Here is a 13,281-nt window from a genome sequence, read left to right as displayed (position 1 = left end):
TGCCGAACCGTGGGCTGCTTTTTTTAAAACTGTAATTTTACCCTTTTAGTGAAGTGTGTTATATATATGTGAATCAGTGTGTTAGCTGATCTGGTAAAATAAAGGGTATTTCGGCTCGCAGCATTAAGCAGCGAAGAGGTTATCAACTATAGTCTTCTGTGTTCCAGTGAATTGTTTTTCAGCAAGATGATGGATACACCTGCAGAGGAAGGAAGTGCATTCCCACATGTTAAGGATGTGATTATCATGGTGTAGATCCCAAAATTAGTGGGGATGTAAGCTGCTATCCTGGTTCCCCGAGAGTCCTCTAAAGTAAGATGCACGTATTATATATGGCATGATATGTAAGTTATGTTAAGGTACTAGGGCAGTGTAGATAGAATTTTCAGTTTCATTTAAAGTAAGCCTGACGGCATGTATTTGTTTAATTTGGTTACTATGGTAGATTCGGATACGAGATTAATGCATGTTTATTTTATTTTCATTTTGCTTTATGATTAGGTGTTTGGGAAAATGAGGGACTGATAGGATCAGTTATTGTTGTAAATATAGTACTTAGAGTAGGATATTCCGAGTTTTCCTTAAACATATGCTAGAAGGGCTAGATCGACAGGTTCATTTCTATATTACGTCAAACACGTATCAATTTATTTTATTTCGGTTATTCAGAGAGACAGGTATAGCTATTTTGCATGATGCATGGTTTTACAGAAGCTGCCAGAAGGAGCTGCAGAACGTCGTTGTTAAATTAAGATCTTTGAAGTTAAGTTGGATTCTGTTTGCCTGATGGTCTGCCAAGGACTCGAACAGCGTCTCGTTATGTGGAAAGGCCAGTAGGATTCATGAGGAATGATGAGATAATAATTGCATGCTTAATTATAATGTATTGGTGCAGGCCGATTGTATGCTTGACAAGATAGAGAGAAATTATGCAGATGTGTGTGTCTGCCTAGCGTCTTCTGAGTATATTGTGATCAGAATGGACAGTGTTAATTCCAGACTATTGAGTCTGATGTTGTTAAATGGCCCAAGCATGCTAAGAAGAAATTAATATACGGGAGTTTCCGTGTAGTTGATGATGGGCGTTATCTCATGGCAAACTGATTCCTGGCCTATGTTATCGGCATGTGTGAAAGAGACAGTATTTCCTTGTGGCGGCCTCGGGAGACAAAATTCAATCTTTAGCGTAGTGGAGTTCAATATTTCTTTACAGCTCGTAATCTACCCGGAAGTACATGACGCATGACCGCGCTGTTGAGCGCTCAAACGCAGCAGAAGGAGGCAATGTTGCCCATTGCTTTCTTCATGACATCAAGGAGTATTTATATGTTTTTCTCTTACAGGATGGTTATACCTTATTATTTTGTGATTGCATACCTTGTCTCGTTGTTGTTAAAGGGAACAGCCCGAGTGCTGATGTATCGTTGGTTTATCTAGTTCTGTCTAGATCTTTTGTAGTGAACCGGGATTCACATTAGAAGCAGTGTAGCATTTAAGACTTTACTCGATATCCGATGTATATATATGTTTAGTTTGATTATCTGAATTATTGTAAATATAGTGTAGGATTTGCCCCTAGTATTTTGCATACCTTACATAGCGTCCGGTGCGTCTTAAGTATTTTTTCTTTCCGTCGTAATTTTTCACATGATGTAACTTTGATTTTACGGAAATAGTTTGATGACTCTCGGGAGTAATTTAATTTTGAAACCGTATCGTTGGGATGCGATAGTGTGAAACTCCATACCGAAACACCACATGGCAGTGTTTGCATACGCTTGTTGCCATACAACATAAACATTGGACTATGAGAAGATACTCAGTCTTGATTTTTATATATGTTCTTTATTGAACTTGTTTTTCTTTTAATGTCAAATTTGTATTATCACTCATTTAACGTTTCTGGTTTCGATTTATTTTATTACTTTGAGTTCATTTTTTACAAGTTATTATTTTTTTATTCAATTATTTTCGTGTGATTTGATCGGGGATATTTGTTTATAAATCCATCTTACCCCCTATAATTGTTTCTCATTCGTGTTATACCTCCATTTCCTGTCATTGATTGCTATTTTAGAGTAGAACTCCGACTTTTATCCTGACCCAATCGACAACCAACCCACACTCTGCCCAACCCTGAGTTAGTCGGATGTTCATACAGGAATGGAGGCATCGTCCTAGAGGGTATTTTCCCCTGGGTACGGTACAATAGTATTAGTATTTTTGAACATAAAAGCAAGAAATAATATTAATAATAATCAAAGAAGGATAAGCTAACAACCTACTACTACTGTTCGGCCGTGTCATCACCCCTGGTGAGAAGAAGGCCGCCCTCCCAGTGATGACACGACGGGCCCTATCCGTGGAGCCCATAAGAAGACCCCAATAACCCTACCAGATGACAGTGCAGTTTTCTCACCATTCCATTGCAGCCGGCCACGTGAGTCTGAAATCGCTCTCCTCCTGTATCCCGCATCTCTCATATCTCCATTCTTTTACATATTTGGGGTAGGTCCGTCCTACCCCGTCCTCTTACAGGTATGTCCTGCTCTCCCTTGCCCATCACTCCTTACCATCTCGTACTATATTGATATAGAGTTTGGTAGAAATATATAAAGTAGTTTCCCACTTATAAGAAGTCAACAAACGGACAAACAGACAAATCGACAAAAAAGCTAAACAAAGTCCGCTGGAACTTAGACTTTATTAATCCTCGTATCGAAGTGATGCACAAAGATCAGATGGACAACGTGAGTCGTCTCGTTTCGGTTGACCATCGACGGACTGTCCGAGAATTATCCGTAGAAATTGGTCTCAGTCATCAAACGGTGTGGCAGATGGTGAAGTAGTGTCTTAATATGAGGAAAATTTTACGCCCCGTTGGGTTCCACATAACTGACCGACGTACAGAAATGGCACCGGTACGCACTGGCTGGCGTCCACCTGAACAGATACCGAAACGATGAAGACGCATTTCTGCAGTGTATTGTCGCCATTGATGAGACGTGGACACGAGCCTAAGAGGCTGAATTAAAGCGCCAGTCGAATAAATGACGTCACCCTGATTCACCACGTTCACAGATATTTCGACAGGAACCCAGTCGTCGGGTGAAGCTTATACTGATTGAGGCACAAGACTACGAGGGTGTTATTCTTATGCATGCCTTGCCTTAGGGGCAAATCGTCAACAGTGACTACTATTGCCGATCGGGAGCGACATCTGCGTCCGCCTATTCGGCCCAAACCTCCACGTTTCTTGAGAGACGATCCACCAATCCCGTTGCGCGCATAAACACCCCTTTCCCAACCAGTGTTTCTTGTATATTGCTTGACCCCACCCCTGTAATGATTCAGATAATCAATCGTTTTCTTGATGACTCCGGCCTAACGTTGTAAGCATTACAGTTGCATTTGTTTCCTTGTAAGCTAATTGCTCCTGCTTCCACTTATATTTTGTATATATAGGCCTACATGTATCTCTTGGATGGGATAACGTTATCTGACTCACTGATGTCGATATGTTACTGCCCTCGAAAAGTTTGTGAGTGAATATCGGTACTTCAATGTTTGTAGACCAAGTGGACTGTGTTATAATGTGTCTATTGTTTAAAAATTATGTGTTTGTGACTGGGCGATACGTCAAGAGTCCATAAATTTCCAGAAGAAGAAGATGAAGACCTATCCCGTTGCATCACAACGCACATTGTCATGTCGCAAACAATGTCAAGCTCTTATTGCAACGGTGACATTGGGAGGTCTAAGTTTCGCTGTTACGCAGCAGACACTTTGATCGCTTCTGATTAAATCTTCTAGTTCGCGGATTTGATATATTTGTTCCTGAGTGGCTCAGATGGTTGAGGCGCTGGCCTTCTGACCCCAACTTGGCAGGTCCGATCCTGGTTCTGTCCGGTCGTATTTGAAGGTGCTCAAATACGTCAGCCTCATGTCGGTAGATTTACTGGCACGTAAAATAATTACTCCGGGATTAAATTCCGGCTCCTCGGCGTGTCAGTTATTATTATTATTATTATTATTATTATTATTATTATTATTATTATTATTATTATTTGTATATATACATCGAGTTGAGCCTCTATGGACTGCGTGGTAACAACCAACTTCATTTTAGTGTCTAGGTCTTGTTCTTGTTCCGGCTTTGACTTCCTGCCACTATCTTCTGAGCCCAGTGACGATTGCCTGTTTATGCTCTTTAGACAAAGGTCCGTTCCGTCTTCTGGAAGTTAATGCCATTTGGAAACCTTGATAGTTGTTCACAATCTTCTGAATGCGTTCCTGTCATGAATTTCTTGGTCTGAAATACCAATCTGCCTCAGATCTTTTTCGCATTCCTGGAACCATCTCGGCCTTGTCGCTTTAGCTTGAATACAATTCCATATTCTTTTTGTTAGTCGATCATCAGTCATCCTCAAGAGATGACAGTAAAATTATTATTATTATTATTATTATTATTATTATTATTATTATTATTATTATTATTATCATTATTATTATTATTATTATTATTATTATTATTATTATTATTATTATTATTATTAATACACATCTGCAAATACATACAACACTTCTCACGAAAAACTACCACAGAAACAAGCAATAGTGAATACAGCCCTCCACGTAAGGTTAGCGTCGAGAAAGGCATCCGGCTGTAATACTAGGTTAAATCCGTTCAAAGTGCCAATCCCAGGTAATTAGGAAAAGGCCATGAAGAAGAAGAAACTTTTATCCAGCTACAGAGATGTGTACAATTATGTTGGGATGGATTCAAGAGAAGATACACACAGCTCAAGCGATGTACCCTGTCGGAAACCTCCAGCACATAATATTTTAGCAGTACAGCGGCCTGCACGCACGCTATTCCAGGAGTGCTACCAAAAGGATTTCCAAGAACTTAGCTAGCGTTAACAACAAAATTCCCGTATTATAAATCACGCTCAAGGTTCCAAGAACCACATAATCAGTGGTTGGCTCCACCGCCTCCGGGCAAAATAACAATTCCCAACAGGTTAACATTTCTACCTATCGTATGTCGAATGGGCATGATATTATATGTTAAACCCTCTCGAATAACGCTTGAATGAAAGACCTAGATTCTATTTTTTTAAATATAAAGTAAATATAAAATTTGTCATTAATGCATTAGTGTTCTTTTTTCTCCAGAAGTAATCAAATATCTGTTTGGTAAGTCTGTTTGCGTTCATTCTGTATAGAGGTCCAAGAAACGCTGGCCTCCTTTTCTTCATGGTCTCTGAGATACTTTCCACCTTCTGGTAAACTTCTTTGTTGCTCCGAGTTTCCATCCGCTTTCAGTTTGGACAGATCCCATAATTTTTCTGAGGTTTATTATTATTATTATTATTATTATTATTATTATTATTATTATTATTATTATTATTATTATTATTATTATTATTATTATTATTAGGCTGTACCGTAACTAAAGCCACGGCCACTTCCCACGCCTAGTCCTTTCCTATCCCATCGTCGCCATAAGACCTATAAGTGTTGGTGCGACGTAAAGCCAATTGTAAATATATATATATATATATCAGAAAAATAATAGGCCTATGTAGTTAAATACAAAAGAGGAGGTACATTTAGATTAGGTTTCTCGTGAAGCTCATACAGTACATAAACCAAAAAGACGTCGGGCAGGGTTTCCTTTTTCCATTTCCTTTAGATTGCACCGACAAAGATAGTTGTTATGGCGGCGAGGGTATAGGAAAGGAATAGCAGTGGGAAGAAAGCGGCCGTGGCCGTAATTAAGGCACAGCCCCAGAATTTGCCTGGTGTGAACAGGGGAAACCACGGAAAACCATCTTCAGGGCTGCCGACAGTGGGGTTCGAACCCCACTATCTCACGAATGCAAGCTGATAGTTACGTGACCCAAACCGCACAGCCACTTGACACGGCTGAAAACATGATCTCCCTAGTATGCGTATAGCGTAGTGCAGCGTAACTGTCATATTTATCCATTCTGAACAAATAACTAAATACGAAACATAATGATGAGCGATCCCGTGATTTTGAACAGTATGAATTTATAGCCATGCGGTTAGGGTCGCGCAGCGGGAGATAGTGGGTTCGAACCCCACTGTTGACAGCCTTGAGTTTTACAGTTTAAACTCGTACTGACTTCCTCGCCTTCGGCTTCCCGGCCAGCTTTGAAGCGTGAAAACCAGACGTGTAAGACAAGAACCACAGAACTCGCCTAACCGCGCGTGGAGCGGTCCCGTAAAGTATAAATCGCGCGGTATGCAATATGCAACAAACATGTAATAATGTGTAAAATGGCACATAGTGTCAGTATATCGATGGTAATAACACAATTCGTAAATACTTCTAAATATAGATGTGCAGATTGAAAGGCACAGCATACGAGGGTCGAGTCATAAGTCATGGCAACTATTTTTATTTTTTTTTCTGACGAACAGAAGACAACACGGAAAATCTAAGATATGCATTGGGAAATAACGGGCATGTACTTATGCATAGTGCCTGAAGACAAATTCTGACTTCAGGAGATTCTCGTAGGAAAGTGACAGAACACAGGCCATTGGTAAACATTGTTTCATTATGGTATAGACAGTAGATACACAAGACTACATAAAAAGGACAGTCGGGCTGAGTGGCTCAGACGGTTAAGGCGCTGGCCTTCTAACCCCAACTTGGCAGGTTCGGGAATCGAACCCGGAACCTTCTGAACCGAAGGTGTGTGCGCTGACCATTCAGCCAAGATGGTGAACAGGCACAGAAAATATAATTTCATAAATATCCTAGCCATAGTGATTACATCTCTTCACATAGGATTTGTGCCATAGGATTTGTAATTCTTCGCACCACCAACCGCACCAGGATGCGGTAAAACTCGTGGTAGAAGAAAAAGGTAGTGATTATTGTTTTATGATGACTACAACTGGGCAACACTAATCAGAAGGGAAAAATGGAAGGAGTCCACCACGTTGAAAAATGAAGGTACTGACCAAAATGAAAGACTCCCAAGTCTCGAATAGCTAATACGTCGGGGTCGGGAAAGAACAAGAACAAGGAAGATTGGAAGGGATACATGAAAGAGAGGAACCAAGCAAAAGTAAATGGAAGCCATGCCAGGACTCAGTTAAGGGCCCCCTGGTAGCCAACCATACTCCCAAGTTAAGCTGTCCCTTACGAAAGACATAGGACACCTTCGATGTTATTCTACAGCCCCCGTTCATAGGGAGAGAAGAAGAAAAAGAAGAAGATGATAGGACACATAAAAGTGAGATGAAGATCAAAGAAAGTACAGATAAAGAGGAGCAGTGTATAACGTCAGATGTACTACCAGTTTTCTAAAATCCAACGAATCGAAGGTAGGTTTAGCATTTGAAACCTGCTCTCAAATAATGTCGTATATCGCATTTGCCAACTTTACAGGAATGAAAAAAAGCAGGTTATTTTTTACATTATGGAAGTCTATGCATAATTATTTCTGTAAATAAAAATTACACTTTCTCCTTCTTAGACAAATAATATATTTGCCTGTAAATGATATCAAAAAAGATTACAGTGAGAAAATTGTGAACTCACTGGAAAAAAAAATTGTATAACACGCCATGAGTTGTGTAGTACTCCTTTTTAAATACATGACAACTCGAAATATAACTTACATTGCTTCCCAATAACATCTGAGCTTTCTTCTTCCTCCTAAAGCATTGGAACAAAGCTGAGACAGCCGTGACTGACGCAATTATCCCAACGCACAGCAGTTAAGCAACATCGGGCGTAGCCAGCCACTTACTGGATGTGGTGGCCAACGTCCGCACTTTTGCTTCACTCTCACAAGCGCCTTGCGCCATTACTACTATCTGCGCACTTTTTAGTGATAGATTTGTGTACGGGTTTGAGGAGTAAGGAGGGAACACTTCCGGTTCCGTTAGTACTGCCAACAGAACGGAAATGAAATCTCGAATGAATCGATAATATGATCGATCGACATGAATTTTCTGAATATTTGTTATTTTAAGCCAACAATTGTGTCACGCACACATTATATAACATTATATAACATTATATAACATTTCTCGATGCGAATCTTATTCCTAGAGTGAATTCTATAGTTTGGCTTTGCTGTGTAAATAACAACAGTACTAGTACGTAAAGTGTACGCCAGACGTCGCACAGCGATGAATAAGCGATTCATGGTTTGTGTTTCAAAGATTGCCAGTACGAATCTCGAAGATTGCCGAGGTCGACCGCTTCAGCACTAGAGTGTAAATCTATCGCTAAAAAGTGCGCAGATAGTAAATGCTTAATAAGCACATACAGCACATATGTGCCCGGCTACACTCTGGCTAACGAGTTATTTGTTTTACGTCCCACTAACTACTTTTTTACGTTTTTCGGAGACGCCGAGGTGCCGGAATTTAGTCCCGCAGGAGTTCTTTTACATGCCAGTAAATCTACTGACACGAGGCTGGCGTATTTGAGCACCTTCAAATACCACCGGACTGAGCCAGGATCGAACCTGCCAAGTTGGGGTCAGAAGGCCAGCGCCTCAACCGTCTGAGCCACTCAGCCCGGCTGACTAAGATTCACATACAAACCAATTCACCAACAGAATTACAGAAATGGGATCAGCAAATTACAGACATACTGTAGTACTCAAGACCGAACTCGATCGACGGGCTACAAAGTTCACGCATTAACCCTTTCGGCTCAATGCAGCGGACATGGGGATGGCATGGCAACTTACATTGTTTTGTAAAATATGCCGTATCAAGAAAGGAACATGCATACTGTTGAAACTCAAATGACCTTAAATACAGACTTAATACTCCTTTTAAAAACAACCCTTGGGATTGCACACCCAGACCTAAAAGGAAACAAGCATTTCAATAATCAACTAGTTTGTTAAATAGTAAACATATCATCTGACATATTGTTATGAAAAGAACGTTAACCAGGTGAGTTGGCCGTGCAGTTACGGGCATGCAGCTGTGAGCTTGCATCCGGGAGATAGTGGGTTCGAACCCTACTGTCGGCAGCCCTGAAGATGGTTTTCCGTGGTTTCCCATTTTCACACCAGACAAATGCTGGGGCTGTACATTAATTAAGGTCACGGCCCCTTCATTCCCACTCCTAGCCCTTTCCTACTCCATCGTCGCTATAAGACCTATCTGTGTCGGTGCGACGTAAAGCAACAACTAGCAAAAAAAGAGAACTTTACGCGAATATAGGCCTTAAACAACCGGCTGCGTAATATACAACGTTCTTCCCTTACCTGTGTTGGACATCATTTTTCTTCCATTACACGCTCCGATGTTGATGTATAGCTTCTTCCACTATCCTTCAATCGTTTGTGTACGTTGTCCTTCCAGTTCAGTTGATTTATCTTTCTTTTCCTGCTCTTATTCAGTGTTAACATCGATCGAGTTGACAGATTGTAACGTTCCAGACGTTACAGTGTAATTATGTTAATTTTATTATGTGTAATTAATTCAGGAATTTAAAGTCATGATATTTATTTTGGTATGTAATTGTATTATAATTCATGTTTAATCATTTGCTCACTATCATTTCATTACTTTGTAACTACGACTTGTAAACGAGGGCTGAATATCCTAATATTCACTTAGATTCTTGCGACATTAGTTTAAAATTAACTTGCAGTAGATTTCCTCTATCTTGCCACATCACCGAGGAAGAAGGAAGGACAAATTTAGACACCAAGTTCTGGGAAAAGCGAGCACGTGTTCAAGCGTTCTAACGTAAGCTACCGTATTTCGACCAGAATTATTCAAGCTGATCACCGCCTATATTTTCAAAGGAGCGTCATGTTGCCATGGATACTGAGTGAAAGGACTAATAGAAGAACATTTGATATCAGGGTTAAGACCCGTCAACTCTAATATCTGGAGTGGGGAGAGACGTGTCATCTGATTGGACCACGTGTAGCGACCTGTAATTAGCGTCAGAAAAGGTTATAAAAGGGCGTGTTGGAGCTCTTGGCTTGACCTTCTACGTGATTCTTATTGAGTTTCTACAATCTTCTACTTGATTCTTCTACTTGATTCTTCGGATTCTTCGTTTGATTCTGCATTCGTATTCTACATTAATTACTTCATTTACCACGACGTGGTACTTAGAAATTCTGAATGAGGGGTGTATAGCCACTCTCATCAGGAAGTACGTACAGCTCGGCTACAAGACCGGTTTGAACCAGTCTAAGTCAATAGGTAGTATTAATCTAGATAGAAATGAAACTTGAGAGCACATTTTCAGTAAAGTTGGAAGGATTCTTAATTGAGTATCCTCTCCAGATAACCCAAGGTGGTTCTTCTAACTATGACTTAAGGCTTATCTCCAATATATGGGATAGAGCATAATAGGGAGTGTTAGTTTTGAAGTCATCTTCCAATTAGTGGGAGGTGCAATTTGCAAGGTAGGAATGGTACTTAGCTGCAGATGAAGAGATCTCAAAGACGACCGGTGATGTTCCAGCTACAAGGATGGAAGCTTTCCAAGGACCAGCAGAACAAGACTACATGGTGAGCAAGCGAGTTAAAGATATTGCAAGTTTTCGCGAAGTAGAGTCATTCAATTTTTTTTGTTAAATTCATTTTCTATTGTAAATTCAGTTCTCGTTAAACCGTCGTCATTTATATTAAATAAAATAAATAGTATTTTTCTAGTTCACTTTAATCAATTTGCCTTAATTAGCCTTTTGATTTCTAATTCTCCTGCTTAATGATTAGTGCACTATCACCCCACCCCTGTGATAAGAGTCCGTCCAAGCTTGATTATAAATTTTTATCTTTAAGTCCTCAACTTAAAGATTGGCGCCCTTAGCTTGAATGGTTGCATTTCTCGTGCGATGATTGTTCTCCGAGAGGGGAAGTCACATAAATGCCGCTCCAACGTGTGGCGAGAAAATCATTAAGTACTGTGGCTACTCCAACCACTACTCTTATACTTACATCTCCTTCACACAATATACATAACATTTGTTTGAGCGCCAGTTGCTTTTTTAAGAAAAACAACAAAATTCGGTAGAGCATACCTCTTATATTAATTATCTCAAGGCGTGAGGTGATAAACTCACATATCTGGCAATATACAGGGATATGGATCAGGACAATATTAAATTACTGTTGCATTTCCACAATTGAGGATTGTACATGGAACTGGAATCACTTATTATAATTAAAAATAAAACTGAGTTTATGACTATAATTTACGTCACAATGAACAATCATTGACGTCTTTTAATTTAACACAAGAAATATATCGTGAGATTTGCGGTATTAAGAAAAGGAAAATTTAATCTAAACAAAAAAAGCTATTGGCATGAACTTGAAGTGAGATATGATATCGCCGCTGATTACACTCTTCTTCATGTTATGAATGCATAACATGTCTGATGCTTTAATTACCTGTTGTCTGCATACACCGCTGTTGAACTTGAAATTCTTGGGAAAACCTGTGAGCTGAAGTCGGGAGCCGTCTGTTGTAATCTTCTTATATAACAAGGAGTTGGCCTACATACCATGTACGCGTGTAGGGAGCTCCAATGTAATTACGTCCACTCAATATATTTTAAATAATTGGAAAATATTATTGAAGCATCTTGTGTAGTCCATCCTCACAAGAAGATGATGTTTCTTTATCAGCATAGTACCCGTCTCTGCTCGGATACAAGCACCACTTGTAGACTTCCTCGATGATTACTTCTTCAAACACAACTCTTAGCTCTGACCATCACACTAAGACCACTTCTTCCATTTTATACATCTGACTGTTACATATGATCTGCACGATATGAACTGCTTATGAACTGAGTAAGAACAGAATAGATATGATGAACTGAGTACCTCTCCCTACCGTAGCATCACCTTATATCACCTCGCGATGACGACTCATCTCCCCACTCACTGTTCATCCCTTCCACTTCCACATACAGTAGCTGGCGAATACTGACACTTGGTCGCAATCACGTGTCCACGCACTGATGTCATCAGTCAAGTGTTGTCTAAGCGTACCCAAGCGGTTCGACAATGACTATACCGAATGCGTCACCGGGAAATCTCCTTGTACACAACATTCCCAGTTAAACATAGCCTCGATTGCAAAATACTATGCCAGCTCATCTAGCCAAAGTTACAAGCCACAGCATGACCATATGAAACCAACAAATCTCACTTACTACAATACAGAATAATTACAAACATATTTCACTTAACCTATGATTAAATACAATAATATACGTGATACCTAATTATTACAGTCTAATTGATGAGAAACAGAATATATAAAATCTAATGAATCGGGTTAATAATAATAATAATAATAATAATAATAATAATAATAATAATAATAAATACAGAATGGAGTCTGTAACCCTGTTGTACGGTTACAGAACGCCTCCCTCATGAAATAATCGATTAAATGAATCGATTGATTCATGAAATATCTACACAATCACCTGAAATCGAGTACACCATAGATACATGTATAAAAATGCCCTTTACAAATTGGGTACATAGTATCATCCATCTGGATATTCGTTGTTACACATATAAAACATTGATCAATTATCATTTTCACTTTGATTATACAGTATTATTTACATACATATTACATTTCTTTCTCACTTCTGTCGTTTCAAACGTTCATTGAGTGTTCAAAAGTAATTCTCGAAGACATTTCATTATATACACTGTCTCCAAGCACTGGAGTTTATTGCACTGCCATGCTTCACTTAATATCACAACACACGCTAATTTCACTGAAGTCCTGTTCGCAATGCCAGCTTCATAAAATATGGTGAATTAACATAATAATGAAAATTAATCAACAAACTCACATGATATATTTCTTAAGATTTCTTATATTGTATGTGCCTACGATATTTCCTTCCTTGTCTTCTAGTGAATAAGCACATTTCCCAATCCGTTTCACTACGGTGAAGTATCCCTGATATAACAAGAAAAACTTAGAAAATTGACCAGCTTCTGCTGATGACGGAAGTGGCACTCTGAGTAAAACCTAGTCACCAAGCTCAAATTCATCCAATTTAGTCTTACAAAAATTATCATGCCCAATCTTACCGTGTTATCCTTCTTAGGTATAATAACAAGTGGATTTAAATTAGGTCTACATGATGGTTCAATTATATTATAATCTAGCATAATGTCAATCTGCTCTTCAACAGCGCTAGCGTATTTTAACGGAATGGGATATTTCGGTCCTACAAAAGTTGAGTTATCAATAACATTAAATTTGTG

Source organism: Anabrus simplex, chromosome 5 (genome assembly GCF_040414725.1).
Source record: "Anabrus simplex isolate iqAnaSimp1 chromosome 5, ASM4041472v1, whole genome shotgun sequence".
NCBI classification, from domain to species: Eukaryota; Metazoa; Arthropoda; class Insecta; order Orthoptera; family Tettigoniidae; genus Anabrus; species Anabrus simplex.
Note: the sequence above shows the minus strand (reverse complement) of the source record.